The following is a 20,855-nucleotide window of genomic DNA, read 5'->3' as shown; positions in this document are numbered from 1 at the left end:
AGACTGGTTAGTCTTGTGCCATTTTTGTTTATTCGTTTATGGGCTGGATAATATCCTACTATTTTTCAAAACGATTTTTCCCTCCCTATTTGTGCATTAAAATCCCCCATTAGTATAACAACAATTGATTTTGTTACTCTTGATATTTCTTCTTCTAGACGTTCCCAGAATGCATCTACTTTACTCGGATTTTTCTTATTGCCATCACTGATTGGAGCATGACAACAAAGGTATACCGTTTATTTTTACATTTAACTGTGAGAAGAGATAGTCTTTCTGTACTGGATTTGATGTCTGTAATGTTATCAACTAGATTTTTATGGACATAGAAAGCGGTACCAAGTATTGGTATGCCTTTCATGATTTTTATTGCTGGTTTACCCTTAAAAATTGTATGGTTTTTGGTTTCTGCAACATTTTCATCCAAAAATCTTGTCTCTTCAATTGCTAAAATTTGTATTACATGCTTATCTAAGAGAATTTCAAGTTCTTTTTGTTTACCAATTTTTAGTCATGAGTTTACGTTCCAGGCGCCTGCAAAGAATTTCCTTTTGAACTTGAGTTTGGAAGGCTACCTAGGATGCTCCGACTCATCCTTAATGCAGATGCTGGGACTCCGCAGAACCCTAGGTCCCAATGCATTGCATAAAGCAATGGTGGATTCCTCTTTCGTGTTTCCACCTTGGGTAGTGCTTTCATCTAATGGACTTTCCATTCTGCAATTGAAATTGTACATTGTTCATGGTAGGAAATAAATTCCAAGGTAAGATCGGATTGTTAGTTTGAAATTTTTCATGGTTTTTTTTCATTAGGTTCTTGCATTCTCTTTGCCGTTGGGAGTTAGGATTCCTTTTCCGCCTTCGAGACCGTTGACCGGACTTCACCTGTAACTCTAGGCAGAGGCCCTCACAGGGTGCTACCGTCCGGAGCCAGATGGACCCAGGTTTTTTTTACGAGGTGTTACTCCTCCCTCTCCTTCTTCCCCATCACTTGGGAGATGAGACCCCGGGCTTGAGACCGGCAGTGGCAGAGTTAAGAAATATAAATATTATTATTATTTTAGGAATATGATATTTTGTGCGTGTGAATTTTCACTGAATATATCAATCAGTTAAAACTCAAAACTTTTACTTATAGTCGTGCTAGGTAAACAGTAAGTAGGAATTTTTTTTTCCGTGAGCACAAGTAGTAACGTGGATTTGCAGACAGGAAATTATAGTCAGTATGTTCTGCATCAGTTTCTAGCTGACCGTAAAAATAGTTTTCAGACTCCTGTAAGCGACGAAGGTTGGTGTAAAGCACGCACAGACAATTTAAGTGTCATTTCATGATGACGTAACAAAAAACACGGTCCATGGGATTAGTTACCCGCCGCTCCACAGTGTTCTCAGCCGAAGATAAGACATTATGCTATTTCAACAAAGTTTCCATAGGACATTTTTATAGGCCTCGATACAGAAACCGAAGCAAAATTTAAAAAAAATTAAATAAATAAATAAATTAAAGTTGAAGAAATATATGTAACTGGTAAGACTGGAGGCAAAACCTAAGTGATGAGAGAACTTTATCGAAACTGTTCGAATGGGATATTCTCAAATTACATGTCAAGGTTCATTTATGTTATCAATAGCCGGCCGAAGTGGCCGTGCAGTTCTAGGCGCCGCAGTCTGGAACCGCGAGACCGCTACGGTCGCAGGTTCGAATCCTGCCTCGGGCATGGATGTGTGTGATGTCCTTAGGTTAGTTCGGTTTAACTAGTTCTAAGTTCTAGGGGACTAATGACCTCAGCAGTTGAGTCCCACAGTGCTCAGAGCCAATCTATGTTATCAATATTTCCAGGGGATGCATTTGGAATTTTGTCGGTACACTGAGCTAAGGTGAGGCTTTTCTTGCACCTGCCTGCAGGCTGCAGCCAGTGGGAGTGACCGATCGATGTTGGCGGCGTAGATTCGAGAGGGCGAGTGTGGGCGCCGCTGAAGCCCCTTTGATTTAGCGACGTCTTCAGCGGAGACAATTACTCGAGGCTGGGCTTGGGGGCGGATCCGGGGGCCGGAGCTACCGCCGGAGGCGCTCGTCGCTCGTTAATTGCCGCAGCCGTTCATTAGAGTAATGGCGGCGGGTGGCCGCCGAGGTTTGTCCACGGCCATCCACCTGCTGCCACCTGGGCCGGCCGCCCCTCTAAATTTCATCACCGCCCGTAACATCCGTCACCCCAGCAGGAAGACAGCAGCGGGTACCTAAGTAACTGTGCAGACAATGTAAGACAATAGCGGCAATAGTAGCCGTGAGGGTGGAAGAGAGAGGTAGTAAAATAATGTTCAGAAATCGTTTCTAGAATTTACTACGCATGATTTATATTTCACTTAGGAGGGGAGTCTAACCGTTCTCACTTGGATGGAGTAGCCTTCATCACATACACAGTGCTACATGAAATGACAGAAAACTTCATTCGGCTGACCACATATCACTTTGAAAACAATGGAAAGCTGTTAAGATGTGTTTCGTGTTAAAAGAATGAGCTACTACCATGATCATTCAAGTAAAGCCGTAAACAATTAAGCAAAGCCCCATTACACTGAGATGACAAAATTCGTGGGATATCTCCTAATACCATGTCGATTCGACGTGACGTGGACTCAATAAGTCCACCAAGTTGTTGGAAGTTCCCTGCAGAAATGTTGAGCCATGCTGCCTCTGTAATCGTCCGCAACTGCTAAGTTTGTGCACGAACTGATCTCTCGATTATGTCCCATAAATGTTCCATGCGATTCATGTCAGATGATCCGGTGGCCAAATCGTTAGCTCGAAATGTTGAGAATGTTCTTCAAGCCATTCGTGAACAATTGGGGGCCAGTGACATAGAGCATTGTCAGTCATAAAAATTCCACCGTCTTTTGGTGGTGGTGGTGGTATGTATAGGGCGCTCAGCACCGAGGTTATCAGCTTTCCATCGTTGTTTGACAACATGAAGTTCGTTAATTGCGGCAAATGGTCACTTGTCGGTTCAGTTGCACCATGTGAACACACCCCACACTGTCACGGAGCCACCAACAGCTTGCACAGCGCCTTGTTGACAACATGGATCCATGGCTTTGGGGGTCTGCGCCACACTCGAACCCTGCCATCGGCTCCTACCAACTGAAATCCTAACTCACTTCACCAGGCTGCGATTTTCCAATCGTCTAGGATCCAACTGATGTGGTAATGAGCCCTGGAGAGGCGCTGTAGGCGATGTCGTGCAACGCAAAGGCACTCGCGTTAGTGTTCTGTCACCGTAGCCCACTAACGCCAGATTCCGCCACATGGTCCTAACAGATACGTTAGTCGTACGGTCCACCCTTTTATTTGCGGTTATTTCACGCAGAGTTGCTTGTTTGTTAGGACTGACAACTCAACGCAAACGCTGCTGCTCTCAGTTGTTAAGTGAAGGCCGTCGGCCATTGTCCGTGGTGAAAGGTAAGCCTGCAGTGTGGTACACTCGGCACATTCTTCAGACTCTGAATCTCAGAATATTGAATTTCTTAACGATTTCCGAAATGGAATGTCCCGTGCGTCCGAGTCCTACTACCATTCCGCATTCAAAGTGTGTTGAATCACGTCGTGCTGCCATAATCCCGTCGAAAACCATTTCACATGAATCACCTCAGTACAAATGTCAACTCCGCCAATTCGATGCCCTTTTATATCTTGTGTACTCGATGCTACCGCCATTTGTATTGTGCATATCGCTATCCCACAACTTTTGTCATCGAAGTGTATATACAATTTTAAACGCGATCTGACCACAGATGAATAGCGAAATAGTCACACAACACGCATATTCACTTAATGCTTGCGCAATGCATCCAGATATCAAATACTCGTAGTAAGTAATCACTCATGAAGAACCTATCCAAAAGCTATCTAATGTTAATGCTTTCAGTTTATAACTAAAGCGACGAGACTTTCTGCTCCTATCGGTAATCACTGAATGTAGACTTGAGAAGAATAATTAGTTGAGCGCCTCCAATCACTAATAAACGAACGTAATTTAAGACAGTCTCCACATATATACTTTTACTATTCGAACAGCATCTGAAGTAAGTGATCGTTAAACACGAAAATTAGTCTACTTTGCTTATTTTCATTCTCTTGTGACGTATGGTATTATTTTCTGGAGTAACTCTTCCCATTCTAAAAGGATATTTTTGGCTCGGCAACGAACAGTTCGGGAAATAAGAGGTGTAAGTTCGCGAACCTCTTGTCGACCTCCGTTCACTAGGCTGGCTATTTTGACATGGCCTCTCAAAAAAAATGTTCAAATGTGTGTGATATCTTATGGGACTTAACTGCTAAGGTCATCAGTCCCTAAGCTTGCACATTACTTAACCTAAATGATCCTAAGGACAAACACACACACACCCATGCCCGAGGGAGGACTCGAACCTCCGCCGGGATCAGCCGCACAGTCCATCACCGCAGCGCCTTAGACCACTCGGCTAATCCCGCGCCATGTCCTCTCAATATATATATATTATTTACTGTCATTTCTTATTAACAGTATCAGCTTATTCCCAAGAATAAGCAGTATTCCCTCAGTTAATTCTCGTCAGAAATCAAATTTGCATTTGGATAGCACTTCCTTAACTATTATGCAGACAGGTGTGCAGTATACTGCTGCATCCATTTTCAATAAGCTACCACAAGAATTCAAAAATCTTAGCAGTAATCCACGCGCTTTCAAATCGAAACTGACGAGTTTCCTCATGGGTCACTCCTTCTATTCTGTCGAGGAGTTCCTTGAAAAATTAAGCTGATTCTTACGTTGTATTGTTGATTGTGTTTACTTAAACTTATGGCTTGATTTTCTGGGTTCACAAACATTTCATTTTTGTCTGTTATTACTTTTAGTTGTAATTTCATGTACTGACATTTTCCATGACCTTGGAGATTTTCTGCTCAATTTGGTCCTACTGAACTTGACGAGTAAATAAATAATAAATAATGTTATTGAAAATAGAGACTCCCTCACTAACACGTTTTCCTCAAAATATGTTACTATTACGCCGAAACACAATTCATGGTCTTGCAAAAACCATCATCATTCCAGAACAATGTGCGGTGGCCTACCTCCCTTCACCTGTAATGGGATTCATGCAAAGAACGGAGAATTTATTATTAATGGGCTGCGATATTGGTGTACCACTGAATTATGTAATTATTCGTACCAAGATTGTTCATTGATATGACGAAGTCTGGAGCAACAGAGTGGACATGATGCAGCTAAACAACATGGAACTGTTGTTGAGCGATAATGAAGAAATGACTTAGGTTGTGCGAAATAAATCATAGAAATATTACGAAACATTTTTGTGTTTGTCTCAAAACAGCGCAGACAAATCACACAGACCACATGGGTTCTCATTGTAGGTAATATGAAGTCAGATTCTCGAAAAAGGTAACGAAATTACGTGTCCTCAGAACACGAATCCCTGCAAAACAATAAAACATGCAAGACAGGATGATAAGTTTGTATCTACAACACAACAGATAGAAAAGATCCTGTAATCAGCTCCCATTTCATAAAAAGTGAGCAATCTATGAATCTTCATGTCACCACACACAAGCACACCATCTCACATTATGCTGGGTGACCCAAAAGTCCGTTAACATTTGAACATGCACTAATTCACTGCATAATGCCAGTTGAGACGTAAAACTTGACACACACACCTGAAATGAAATAGGATGCTACTGAAATCAAAAGTGAGTGCAAAACCGACTAACAGATGGTTCTGAACAGGAAGACGTCAGTAACGCCGCATGGAAATCTCGTGTAAAATGAATTGTAGTGAGAGAGGGAGTCAGATGCGCCAGCAATCGTGGCATGCTGACTCTACCAGAATAATTATTGTTGGTGAAGCTTTACTATCAGACTGGAGCATACGCTACTGCACCTTTACTATCGTATCACCTTAAGAAGGCTATTCGAACAGACTAAGGTGTTAGATAATTGTCGCTATGAGTAAAATGATCACGGAGTTCGAAACCACGGGTTGTTTGGACGATCGGTCCCGTAATGCATGACCAGACACAAGGGCTACTGTTGGTCGGAATGTTCAGGAAGGAATGGAGACTTGCCTGATTCGTCTCCGCATGGTGAAGTCAGCGCTCGTAAAGTCACACGTTGCACCATGTGTCACAAAATTGACCCCCGACTACAGGTATTGTTAATGAATGACGGCCGAAGTTTTGGGCATTTCTCATGAAGAACATTGTCTTTGCTAAAATCAGTTATCATGCTAATTATTGCTTTTGTATCATACGAAGCGCCATTTGTTGGTAATTTTGTGCACTTTTTGTTTCGGTAAGGACTCATGTCATTTCAAGCATGCTTGCCAATGTTTACCTCACTACCACCATTATTCCTTGAAGTATTAAATTTTCAAATGTTAACGGATTTTTGTATCATCCTATAAATTACTGCAAGTTCTGTAAACGGACTGATTTCAAAGTAACTGTCTGATCATTCGGACCACACGGTTGAAATAACCGACACATTGCCTATTGTTCACAATGGCAAGTAATTGTAAAGATCACGATGAGATCAAAAGTATCCGGACACCTGACTGGAAATGACTTACAAGTTCATGGCGCCCTCCATCGTTAATGCTGGAATTCAACATGGTGTTGGCCCACCCTCAGCCTCGATGACAGCTTCCACTCTCGTAGGCATACGTTCAATCAGGTGCTTGAAGCTTTCTTGGGGAACGGCAGCCCATTCTTTACTGAGTGCTGCACAGAGGAGCGGTATCGATGTCGGTCGGTGAGGCCAGCCACGAAGTTGGCGTTCCAAAAAGTCCCAAAGGTTTTCTACACGATTCAGGCCAGGCCAGGGATGTTATTTTCGTGTAACCACTCCGCCATAGGCCGTGCATTATGGACAGATACTTGAACGTGTTGAAAGATGCAATCGCCATCCCCGAATTGCTCTTCAAAGTGGGTCTCACCATGTCAGTTTTAGACAAAAAAGCATTAAGCAAGAAGGTGCTTAAAACATCAGTGTAGGCCTGTGCTGTGATAGTGCACGTAAAATAACAAGGGGTGAAAACCCCCTCCATGAAAGACAGGACCACACTATAACACCACTGCCTCCAACTTTTACTTTTGGCACTACACACGCTGGCAAATGACGTTCACCGGGCACTCGCTACACCCACATCCTGCCATCGGATCGCCATATTGTGTTTTCCCACTGTCGAATCGTCCAATGTTTACTCTACTTACACCTAGCGAAGCATAGTTTGGCATTTACCGGCCTGATGTGTGGCTTATGAGCAGCCGCTCGACCATGAAATCCAAGTTTTCTCACCTCCCTTCACGTTTCCACTTCACTATCATATCGGAAACAGTGGACCTAGGGATGTTGGGGAGTGTGGAAATCTCGCATACAGACGTATGATACGAGTGACACACAATCACCTAATCACGTTCGAAGTCCGTGCGTTACGCGGAGCGCCCCATTCTGCTTTCTCACGATGTCTAATGACCACTGAGGTCGCTGATATGGAGTGCCTGGCAGTAGGTGGCAGTACAAAAATGGCTCAAATGGCTCTGACCACTATGGGACTTAACATCTATGGTCATCAGTCCCCTACAACTTAGAACTACTTAAACCTAACTAACCTAAGGACATCACACAACATCCAGTCATCACGAGGCAGAGAAAATCCCTGACCCCGCCGGGAATCGAACCCGGGAACCCGGGCGCGGGAAGCGAGAACGCTACCGCACGACCACGAGCTGCGGACGTGGCAGTACAATCCACCTAATATGAGACACGTATGTTTTGAGTGGTTTCCGGATACTTTCGAACACACTGTGTACATTGTCTAATAGCTCGACAGTGGCAAACGTTTCCCATTGGCTGACGGCTTTGACAGGCCACCAAAGATCAAACATGCACCGTCGTAGATACAAAGAGATGGCTGAAAGAGCTTGGCTTTCATAAAGCAAAAACATTGTGGGAAAAAATGAAAATGCAACTGGACAAACGACTTTCAGTATTTATTTGGCAATCTACAAGGATAAATTTTGAGGAAAACTAAGGCTATAATCCAGTCCAAAAAATAGGCTTACTTTCTGGTCGAAATAAATATTACAGATTATGATTAAAGTAAATGTTCAAAATGGTGGTCTTCAAATGCGATACATTTCTGGGTACGTCATGATTAATTCCATACTTCGCACAAAAATTTCGAACGCTATTTCTGCACACACCGCTTGAATTTCGTCCCAAGTTTGTCAAGGTTACGTGGTATATGACGGTACACTGCATCTTTACTGAGCCTTATATGAAGCAAATCGAGGTGCATCAGGTCTGGGGGGGGGGGGGGGCGTGAAACTCGGCCTGTTCGCCGCGTCGTGTCCGCTGGCCTGGTGGATTTTGATCCAAAAATGGCCGCACATTACTTGATAGTGCGGAGGGGCGCTGTCGGAGTGGCGATTTCTTATGGGTAATAAGACCAGTCATTAGTGTGAAGAATGATAGGGAAAACGGAACCATCAAGCACTGTTAGTTACTTTTCTCTGGTTTCAGAACCTTCAAAACGGAAGGGCCCAGTGAGTCGCCTAGGAGACAAACCACACGTTCAAACCAGGAAAATGCACAGTCTTTTCAGCAGTAACGTGTGTAGTATCTTCTGTCCAGTACACACAATTATGCCTATTTGCAAATCCATCAAATTTAGATTTTGTTACATCTGACCAAAGAATGATACCCATAAATTGGGGCTCAGATGTAACCATCTTTTGAACCCATTCACAAAATCGTACTCAGCAATCTGGGACCTCGTCACTCAGCTGTTGCACCAGCCTTGGAATATACTCTTGACAGTGAAAGAACCGCAGGTAGAGTTAAAGTCCGGTACAGACCTGACTTGAATGAAATGCAACATCCCATAGTTTTCTGTTTATTTTGGGAACACGCAGACAAGGAAATATTACTTCATAAACTACAGGAAACTGATCTTGTCAGTAATTCAGATCTTTTCCAAGAAAGCACAAAATCTTTTCTGAAACAGAATATGCTGGTACTTTAATAACCGGTGTAAAACCAGAAAGTTGAATGCAACCATGCAAACTTGCATGCATTATATTGTGCAGGTGTCGGATGTCAGTTTGCGGAATGGAGGTCCATGTCTGTCGCACTCTGGTTAGTTACTACAGGGAGGGTTGATACAGTTTGTGGATGACGCTGAAGTTGTCGACTTGTCGTCGGATATGTGACCGGCTGGAGACAGATCTGGTTATCGATCGGGCCAGCAGATATAGTATGAGGCGAGAGTGCCACAGGCCGAACACGATGGTGTTCCCTCTGGTTAGGGCCACTTGGCCATCGGGAGCCCGGTCTTCTTCGGCCGTACATTCTAATGACCACCGGTGCCAGCAGTCATGTACAGTGGCTGCATTCCTGTCAAGTGTTTCTGCGATGTCGCAGAAGTAACATCCACCTCCTTTCAGCTCTATAACAAGATTTCGTTCAAACTCATTGAGGTGTTGATAAAGGCGTCTTTGTCGTCTTAAAGACATTCTTGACTAACATCAACTCACAATGTCCAGGCTCAAAGGTAACTAACGCTCACGACCATTAAAGCGTATGTTTAACGCAAACCTGATTTGCATCCTCACAGTGGTGCTACTAGCGCCACTCTTATCCGAATGGCGCGAAACTTCAATAGACACCATCTTTCAGATGTAGAAATACACCTACCGACTTCCATTTTATGTTGCTCAACTCCTTCTTGGTGATGCGATATTTTTCCGAAAGTGTATAATATGCCGGTATTATGTATAGATATACCGCTTATTTACTGAATAATATAACTTTCTTAATTTGTCACTGTAACTCAATAAGCAACGTGCAGGCGTCATATCTAAAGCGTCCCACGTTCGAAATCCAATTGAATTTCTTTTTCTGTTTTCTACATAAGAGACACATTCTTCTGGTTCAACAATTCGTTGTCTATGAAGCTTTCCATTGTACTGTAGGAAACACATTGCGATTCAGTACAGCTAGTTCCCCACAGAAAATGTGACGATATTTTGGTTTAAATCACATAGACTGTCAGTTCTCTGAAGTCTAAAACTGAAATTCAATACCTATGTTTGCCTCAATACGTTAAAATTATTCACAAAGTTTCGTTGATATTACTCGGTAAGAGTCTGACATTCTGTCGCAGCGAGTTAGGTCTGCGACCGCACCTTTTGTTGTATAATAGCTAAGACAGTGCACTAGCAAGGTCAAATACTTGAGGCACATCGCTTTCAGTCGAAGCATATTATTTGTGTGCGGCGCGTTATCATCAACTGGCTATTCGTGACGCTGACACTGCTCCTTTGGCGGCGTCGGAGGCCGGAGCACCTTATAGCGTTCCTGAGCGCAGTGCCCGACGGTAGGGAAAACGTTATCGAGGTACTGGAGAATCCACTAGGCCCGCTAGGCAACTGGACTTTCGCTTGTAATAAAACGTCTCCAGGATGAGGAAGTCGTCAACAGGTCACGGCAAAATCCTTTTCGGAACGAGATCCAGCTGAAGCATACTACTACGTTTCCGGGTTCATGGATACCGTTCGGCCCCGGCTTCGAGGGCCGGAGTACTCAGTAAACTCGCAGCCATGAGGGAGAGGCTCCGTGATGATTAGCTCCACTGATTAGCGTTTGCCGAGGACATTGTTAATCGTGGCAGGCGGAACGTGCTATCTTCCAACGAATCGGAAGTATGCTCAGCGAATGATGGTCCAATACCATGGTCCAGTGTCAGCCACTGACATTTTTTGCGCTGTCAAGCGAACACACGCAGCTGACCTTTTTTTCAGAAAGCTTAGCACACTACTAGCACTTACGCCACTCTCAAGTGATCATTGTCGTGAAGATTTGTTTGCTGAACGTTGAAACAGTTCCAGCCCCGCAACCTTCATCACATGTAGCAACGCGACGTCGCCCTGATCGGTCATTATGCACATCACACACAGTTCCATGAACCTCGAATTTATCTCTTAGACGCGCAGTTGTTAATATTCGTTGTGTATCAGTCCCATACTCACTTCTCCACTGTCTCTGAACCGCAGAAAGATTCTCAAACTTACAAAACCACTTCACAATACCACTGAATAACCTGCTTCTGCACGTGATAAGTGAAATGCTCGTCCGTCTTGTTGATGTTACTCTCCTGGCGCTAACTGAGTTGCGAAGTTACATCGACTCTGCTGCCGCCTATTAAGACAACATAAAATTTCTTTATTTTACAAATTGCTGGTGTTAGTATTAGCTGAGGCAGCCGAAGACAGTGGCCAGGCAGGAATAAGCAGAGTTATCTACAGTAGCTGCAGCACATGGAAACCTAGTCGTTCAATCAGGGCTTCTGCGCGTCGTGTCGTCGGTTTGGGCTCAGTTAGTACTAACAATCTCATTTTAAGTACATGGAACGGTGCTAGTTGTATTGTATGGAACTGGGGACTTACAAATGACGGAGAGGCTTCGTCCCCGCCGTAGCCCTCATTGGTTCACAACTACACAACAGGCTACAGCAGTCCACTCACCCCACAGCCGCCCCGCACCGAATCCAGGATTATTGTACGGTTCGGCTCCCAGTGGACGACGAGTATAACCCCAATGTTAGCGTGGTACAGTGTGGTGTACACGTACGTGGAGGTAGTGTCTACGCATCAATCGCCGACATAGTGTAACTATGGCGGAATAAGGGGAACCAGCCCGCATTCGCCGAGGCAGATGGAAAACCGCCTTAAAAACCATCCACTGACTGGCCGCCACATCGGAGCTCGATACTAATCCGCCAGGCGGATTCGTTCCGGGGACCGGCACGCCTTCCCGCCCGGAGAGCAGTGCGTTAGGCCGCGCCGTTAACCTGGCGGGCACGGTGCTAGTTAGTCACCGCCTCTGTGTAAGGACTTGGCCGTTTCGTGAGTACAGTTTCTTTAGAACAAGCATATCAGGAGTTGATACTGTTTCCTGAATAAGGTCGGAAGCTTTAGCACTCACAGTGTTCGTAATTTCGGCACTTACTTGTAATAAGGATATTTTAACAGTGTAGTCAAGAGTCCCTCTCACTAACGCCAGCTATTTCTCTTCTTTCCGAACCTTGTCGCCCAATCCCAACCATGACTCACGTCTCGAACGCGACAGAAAAAGCTTAACTGGTGCCAGACGTTTGGGTTAATACAAGGTTAAAAGAAGTGTTACTGAGTCAGATTTCCGCAGCAGCTGTGACAAATAGCAGGAAGTTGTGGCGACTCTCAATTTTCAGCCAAGTGGAAATTCGCCCCGCGACAGCAGAGTCCGAAACGGAGTCCGAGCGGGGTGCAGAGCAACATATGACAAAGGCAGCACGACACAGAACAAGGTGGCAGAAGGGTACCTGACTGGCCCGTCCGTGAATCCCTCACTGAGGGTTCGGTATCGGTCGCCAGAGACGCCATCCGACGCGAACACTGGAAGGCGGGAGCCAGGCCGTGTCCTCATCTGCAAATCCAAGGTGAGGGTGTAGCCCCACTGAGCAGCAGGCATGAGGTCGACACAGCGCCGCCGTCTCCTCGGAGAGCACCGGAAGAAATCCGTATGGATTCAGACAAATTGTAACAATTGTAACTGTAAGACTGAAAGTGTTTGTTGTGAGTGTTTCAAAAATTTTAAATATCCACCCCCCCCTAGCAAAGCAAGTTTATCGGAAACAGTAGAATAAGTGCTAAGGAAGCATTGTGTATTCTAGGGGAATCTCTTGTTGTTCTCCATTGCATTTCTTGTACTTCAGCAGTCCACTGTTTCTCTTCTTTTTTTCACAGTCCAATACACCTTCTTCCTGTTTTTAAGCTTGACCTGTGTTCAGTTTGTGACGGGCTGCCCGCTGAGCCATCTTACCACTAAATCTGAGGGAGGTGGGATGGGAAGTTTCCTTTCTGAGTACAAATGATAGATCTGCCAATGCACTGCCCTCTTACACGTTGTGCACGCGATACTGCCGCCATCTGTATATGTGCATATCGCTACCCCATGACTTTGGGCACTTCATTGTATATTGAACACGAAGAGCAAAGTTTACAGCTGAATGTTACCTATTTGGGATTGATTACCTCTTTTTTGTTAATTTATTTTAGTTATCATCCTGTGCGTTAGATGAAAATTACTAAAAATCTTCTGTATACCGTGAATTATACTAGTACTTCTTTAAAAGTAGCAATACGAAATCAAGTTATAACGTTTATCTTCCCTTGGTGTAACAGTTATGCCTCGATAATGCTGTACCGATTTAAATGTACAGGCTGAATATACAACAAAATGTGTGATGCTGTTAGCGACATACACCCGCTGACTGTCCCCGAATTACGGTTCTGTACATCAATTACAGCGGATGCACATTTCCAATGTTTTTGCTATCATGGAAACGCGAGTGACTTTGTTTTGGGAGGGAGGGGAGGCGATATTTTGCGGTGCCGCCAGGCGCATCGGTCGCGCCGTATAATAACGGCATCAAAAGTCAACGAAGCGCGCCTAACGAGCAGAAGGATGCGATTTTGCGGCTGACCAGGCGCGCACATTGAAAGCCAATTATGAGGAGCGGCGGGCCGGCGGTGATCAAAGCCAGAGCCCGCCCACGCGCCTCTGTTTGTCATCGGCAGCGGCAGTGACGGCGGCGGTGGCGCAAAAATTGAAACGACCCCCAGCCACTGGCTGCGGCCTACGTGCCCGCTACGGAAAGATCCGCCGCCTCGCGCTCGCAGTCGGGCAGAATTGATTTCGCGGACAGGTTCCGCCGAGGTATAACACTTGACCTGTTCACTACGGTTAGTCACATAGCTTGCACTTGGGTAAACTAAATATTTTTGTTTCTTCAGTTACGTGAAAGATATTGTGATAAAACAGAACTTGTCGTCAAAAGGAATGCTATAAACTACGAGGGTTGGAACTTAAATACTGCCAACTATTTATTCACAACCAACACAAAAGAGTTGCAAGTTTGTCTAGAACACGTTGCCAGCGATGTGGAAGGCGTAGTATACCGTTAGCAGAGCCTGTTCTTTTGATGGTTTGAAGTTTACCCAAATGGGAGAGCATAAAACAAATCATTCCGAGGAGAAGTAATAAAAAAGGCTGTACTCTAAAATAAAATCACCCATGTGCAAGAATTGCAGAAAGCGCCTTTATTATCACAACTATTAAAATCAAATGTGTCTGCAGTCACCTGTTTGGACGCAGGCATACTTAAAACATATTAATATAATGATAAAAGAAATTTTAAAAACTCAATCTGTAGTCACCTGTTTGGATTCAGATAAGCTAAGAACACTTTAATACCATGATTAAATCAAATACGTCTGCAGTCACCTGTTTGGACGCAGACAACCTTGAAATATATATTAATATCATAACCAAATCAAAGACATCTATGATCACCTGTTTGGACGTAGACAGTTGATAAAAAGAAATATGCTGTCGTTGAATACCATTTGTAAGACTGATGTAACTATGCAAATGGCATTCCTGGGGGTTCTTATGGCATAGCCTCCGGTAAAAAGAGGTATAAATCAGTCGTCGATACTCAGCAATGGAGAAGCGCTATCTGCGCTCTTAGAATCGCTATTATTATTATCTTCATCCCTTTGTACGAGAAGAATGAGCGTATTTTTTGTTTCATTATCTTATCGATTCTGATGTTGTAGCTGACGGACGCTAACTGTTCACGATCTGTAACTGAAACAATTATCTGTTGTAGTAACAGAATTTTGTTAAATATATGTGAAACTGATAATTGTAATGTGTGTTTTTGTCGGTAGTGAGTACCTATCCTGCATATTATTCAATACATAATAATTAAATGTTGCCCTGGCCATTCTGTGTAGGCTCATTATTGTAGCGACGCCATTGATGACAAAAACTATAGAAGTTCTTTTAACAGTCATTTAGTGCTAAAATTATTGAAAACAATAATCTCAGTAAACTGAAAATGGCATCTTGCAGTATTTTCCAATTCACATTAGACCAGATGTACAGTTTTTTTTTATTAATAATAATATCTATAAATGCTTACGCTGCCATTGCACATAGGCAGCTATCCTGGGAGCATCCAGCCTCACAGAAAAAAATAACTAAGCATTGTTTAAATGGATTATCGCGTAATATTAAAGAAAGATTTTTAATCCATCGTGAGTAAGACGGATGTCTTCACGTTGGGATATGTATATTTCTGACGATAGCGCCCTGAGAAAAACCAGCCGTGGCTTTTAACAAAAATAAAAGAGTACTTTCAAAAGCATTTCATACAACAGGAATAACGGCACAGTTATCGTTATATGAAGCAGTATTCAATTTAATTAATTCAGAAAAAGTACGCGATAGTCTGATACCAAAGTAGAGGAAGAGGGGCGCCTTTGAGACAAAAAAGTGCTAAATTAATGTTAACTAACTCTATCACATTTCTGTCCCCCATCTTATTAATGAAGCTTGCTTCCTCGTAAAAAATATAGGATCTTATAAATATCAGGCGCTTCGCTTCCTAAACAGATTCGTCGTAACACGCCGATGCTGCAAGATATTCTCATCATGCTCGGTTACTATCCGACTGCTAATGGCGTTGCTCCAAAACCACACCCAGTAATGCTGTGCTGCAGACTAGAACTTCAGACTTCCTCCAAAGTCTCCGAAGTCGAGAGTCTCCTTCAAATTCCAGAGCCAGAGAGTGGAATTCGAGTCTATGTCCGCAGTAAGAGAGAGTCTAGTGCAGGTTTCAAAATCAGAGTGCTTCCCGAATCAAAGTAGCGAATCATAGTACCGAACCGGAGTGCTGTCAAACAGGAAAACTGAGTCTGCTCTCTCTCTCTTTCCCTTTTCTCTCCTGTTTCGGGCCTTGCAAGTCCGTCCAACACCTCGAAAAATTTACAGTGATTTCCAGCCAATGTTGTAATTTTTCAGTTATTCCAAATCTCCCACCATAGGTTGAGATAAACAACAACTCCAATGAACTGGCCCGTTATCCCCCTTTATTAGAAATTGTGGCCTCAAACACTTATAACTACGAAAACGTTAAAACAAAAGTTAATGGACAATAACACTGTAATAACAAGAACAGAAAAGAGAAATGTAACAGTACTTATGGCCAAAGAACAGTACATCACAAAAACCAAGGAATACATAAATACCAACATCATACAAAAACTGAAGTGAGACCCAACTACACGATTTCAGGCAAACCTGAAAGGAACACTGAAAAACATTGAACATGCACTTACAGATAAACAGAAATACAACATAACACAGAGAAACCCACAAGCACCAACACTCCGCACCCAACCAAAGGTACATAAAGATGGTACGCCAATGACAGCCGTTATTAACTTCAGGAGAGCCCCAATGTACAACGTAACTAAACATCTCCAAAAGTTAATCACAAAACACTATAAAACGGAAAACATCAGTACAGTGACAAATGCAGGAAACCTAATAGAACATATCCAGAACATACAGTTACCACACACAGCACCACTGATTTCATTCGACATAGAAAACATTTATACCTCCATTCCTATCACTGAAACAATGGAAATAATAGAACTTAATCTCATATCCCACAGCAATCTCACTAAACAAGCGATCACGGGAACAACAAATTTGCTCAGATTGACAACCGAACAAAATTACTTCCAGTTCGAGAATGAATATTAGTGATAGACTGCCCACGGGATCCGCAATATCAGGAACATCAGCAAACATTTTTATCAGTCATCCAGAAATCCAGGTATTTGAAAAGACGACCACTAATGAAAGATTTAATATCATATATTGGTACAGATATGTGGATGACATTATTTGTCTTGTAAATGAAACACGTGAAAAAATATATGAACTGCATGCTGAAATCAACAAAACACATCAGAACATAAAATTCACACTTGAAAAAGGAAGAGAATATCAAATAAATTTTCTTCACATAACAATAATAAAAGAAAATGGCAAGCATACATTTCACGTCTTCATAAAGCCAATGCCCACAGACACAATAATACGTTCCACATCTAATCATTGTCACAACCAGAAGCTTGCTGCACTAAGACATATGATATATATTAAACAGGATCCCACTGAACAAGAGAAACTATGAAAAAGAAATGAGTACAATCATATAAATAGCTAGGAACAATGGGTATGACATACATGTAGTACACAGACTCAATTAAAAAATAAAAACACAAATACAAAACAAACACAACATTTCCAGAATACAAGATAACTAGCAAGCTGAAAACTCACAAACAGACTCAGCACGCATACACAATGACAACGTCACACAGAAAAGTAGCAGATGGTACAATATGACTTACACACATAAATTAACACACAGAGTGCCAACATACTAAACAGGGCTTTTAAATAGAATATGAAACAGTGAAACCCCTTCAGTCAAACTGAAGCCAGCCAACAACCAAGAGGGATAAATTCCAGGGATCAGGAATATACAAACTTGAATGTCAAAGTTGTGATGCTATATGCATAGGCATGACATGCAAGACTTCTAAAACACAATACAAAGAACATGTCAGGTGTTGGAATTATGAAAGGAACTATTCCACATTTGCAGAACACTTAAAGCACCATAACCACTATCCTTCAAGCATGGAACGAGATATGAAAATAATGAGAATAAATAACCATGACAAATACCTTATACAAATGCAAGAAAACTTCCACATCCAGAAAGCAATTGCTGAAAACAAACATGATAAATGAGCAAAAAACACGTCAGTACAGACTTCCTATTACACTTAATAAAAGAAACGACAAGATAAAAATTATCCCTCTTGCACATGCAGCCACTATAAAACAAATACAAACCTTCCTCTCTCTCTCTGTCTATCTCTCTCTCTCTCTCTCTCTCTCTCTCTCTCTCTCTCTCTCTCCCACCTACTGGTCACCCACACACCTGCACACACACACACACACACACACACACACACACATGCGTACACAACCTGATCACAGATATTTCAAAAAAAAAAAAAAATTACACTCGAAAGTTGGCAATAACGTTTGATCTTTGACAATAACATCCTACAGTCGGCGTCACAATCCAAAGTGTTTAGTTCCTAGTGCAGCTAAGTGTGGAAAACAAAAACTCAAAAGGCAATTGTAAGAGGAAGAACACCGCCAAAAAAAGAGCTAAAACACAGAATGTGGAAAATCAATCATGGAACCGGTAAGCAGAATTTAAAATATTACTAAGCCATAGAAAAACCAAGCTCCTGAACTGTTTGTAACCTGTATGTACATAGTTCCAGAATGCAAACCAAATAGTAAAAATATGTACGTATTCCAGACCACTGAAAATACGAGGCGTGTTTTTTTAAGTAAGTACCATTGTGAAATTAAAAAAGACGTGCAAAGATACCTCAATAATTTTATTTTTACATGAAAGCCTGTACCTTAATCTACGCACTGACGCCATTACAGTCTGATTCTTCCTTGTTTACGCTTTGTACTGAGTGTTAAAGATGCCTCCGATAGTCGTGAGTCCCACCGACTGTGAAGTACGAGCTGTTATAAGATTTCTTAGTCCTAAAGGCCTAAAAACGATCGATATTCATCGTGAGATCTGTGCAGTTTACGGAGAAAATATTATGAGTGATGGAATGGTAAGAAAGTGGGTGAGAGCATTTAAAGATGGCCGCACAATTGTTCATGATGAACAACGGAGTGGGCGTTCTTCGGTCGTTAATGAAAGTTTGGTGCAGGAAATGGACAATAAAGTGAGACAAAACAGACGCTTTACGTTGCGGGATGACTTTCCTAATGTTTCTGGTAGTGTTTTGTATGGCATTGTGACCGAGCACTTGAATTACCGAAAATTGTGCACACGTTGGGTACCGAAAATGTTGACGGATGTACACAAAACCAAACATTTGGACAGTGCATTGACTTTCCTTGAGCGGTACCACAACAACGGTGATGATTTCTTAAGCCAAATTGTTACGGGCGATGAAACATGGGTGGAATACGTCACACCAGAATCAAAGCACAGTCCATGGAAGTTGAGCAAGGGCATCGTTTTGCTGCAAGACAATGCCCATCCGCATGTGGCGAATCAGACCAAAGATCTCATCACATCTTTTCGATGGAAAACTCTAGATCATCCTCCGTACAGCCCCGATCTTGCGCCCAGTGACTACCATCTGTTCCTGCACTTGGAGGAACACCTGGGCGGTCAGCGTCTTCAAGATGATGACGAAGTCAAAACAGTGATGATGCAGTGGTTAACAAGTCAGGCAGAAGACTTCAATGAGGAGGCTATTCAAAAAGTGCCTCAATATTGACGGAAACTATGTAGAAAAGTAGATTAAGGTATAGGCTTTCATGTAAAAATAAAATTATTGAGATATCTTAGCATGTCTTTCTTTAATTTCAAAACGGTACTTCCTTAAAAAAAACATGCCTCGTACCTTGCAGAGAATAAAGGCGAAAATTGTGTTTCATTCAGTTGCAGTCAGACTGTCCACAAGTAAAAATTAACAATATACCGTAATTCGTTATTCTTGAGTCACAAAATTTCCGTCAGTGTGTATTGCTTAGGGCACACAGCAGGGTTTTTTCCGACCGTTGGAAAGACAAACAAAAAAAGAACTCTGTTCGCTCTTTTCAGCCTGTCGGCCTCCTACCAAGTGATAAAATTTCAGGAGCAGTTTGGTGTATTTTTTATGGCGGCAGGGGCTTGTTTATCTGCTGAATGCTATCTTTTGACATAGCCCCAGCTGCCGCCTCTGGTTAATCCCTCATTCCAAAGAGAAAGCTTACAGTTCAACATTTCTCTAGAAGGCCAAATCAGTAAAACTACTCTGTCGAAACAGCAAGCCATCGCCTCGTTAATGCTTTTTTCCGACTCGCCGTATTGTCCACCGAGTCCCAGGGCCGCTCCCGGCGCCACTCGCAGTGGCGTCTCTCGGTCGCTAGCGGGCCACGCAAACAATGAGGACGACTCGCTGCGTCTACCTGCCTCCAGGTCAACGTCCAGTTCTCAGAAACCCGACTCCCTAAGCCCGCAAGGAGTCCACCTGCTTGCGACAAAGCCTGCGTGTTTCGCTTTCCAAGATCCCCAGCACCTCAGCTCGAAAGATCACCCAGAAAAATTATTAATACTGCTTACAATTAGTCACTTAAGACTCAGAAGAGAAAATGAAATGATGTTGCCTTTAAAATCACTGTTATTAATTTATTATTTGCATCAAAATATGTTTATTCAGTTTGCATTACTTTAACAGCAGTTTAATCGAATTTGCATGTCAAAAACGAATGAAAATGGGAAGTCGAAATGGGTTGCCACCTTTCACATTGAGTGAGATAAAACTGGTTGGAAATAAAATATCTGCTGAAAATTTTTGACCAGCATCTGTTTCTGCTAGAATGTGCCAGAATTATGTTGTTTTGTGTTGCACTCAAACTGAAGGGCTGTTTCAATTCTCTTCGTTCTTCAAACCTTGTTTCTTTCTGTCCTCCATGTCTTAAAAAGCTGCTGCTCTGAACCTTGTGACGACAGGTCTACTCATGACAGAAGCTCTCCTGCCCCCCATCCCCTTTTTCTGCTACTAGCCCAGCATATTTACCCTTTCCTTCGCAGTTGAGGTGAAGGCCATACCTAATACAATCCCATCTACTGACAGAAATAACAGGAACCACACCAGTATGTGACCCTGCACCCAATACAAGCACCCTTTGCAACTCCCAATTAGCTCTCCTGATAGAGGGGTTCGAATGAGATCGGTCATGGCGTCTCAAAAAAACAAACTCAGTACTTGTACGTCTCTGTGCTGATGCATTC

Source organism: Schistocerca serialis, chromosome 1, assembly GCF_023864345.2.
Source record: "Schistocerca serialis cubense isolate TAMUIC-IGC-003099 chromosome 1, iqSchSeri2.2, whole genome shotgun sequence".
In the NCBI taxonomy this organism is placed as follows: Eukaryota; Metazoa; Arthropoda; class Insecta; order Orthoptera; family Acrididae; genus Schistocerca; species Schistocerca serialis.
This window is presented reverse-complemented; position numbering follows the sequence as displayed.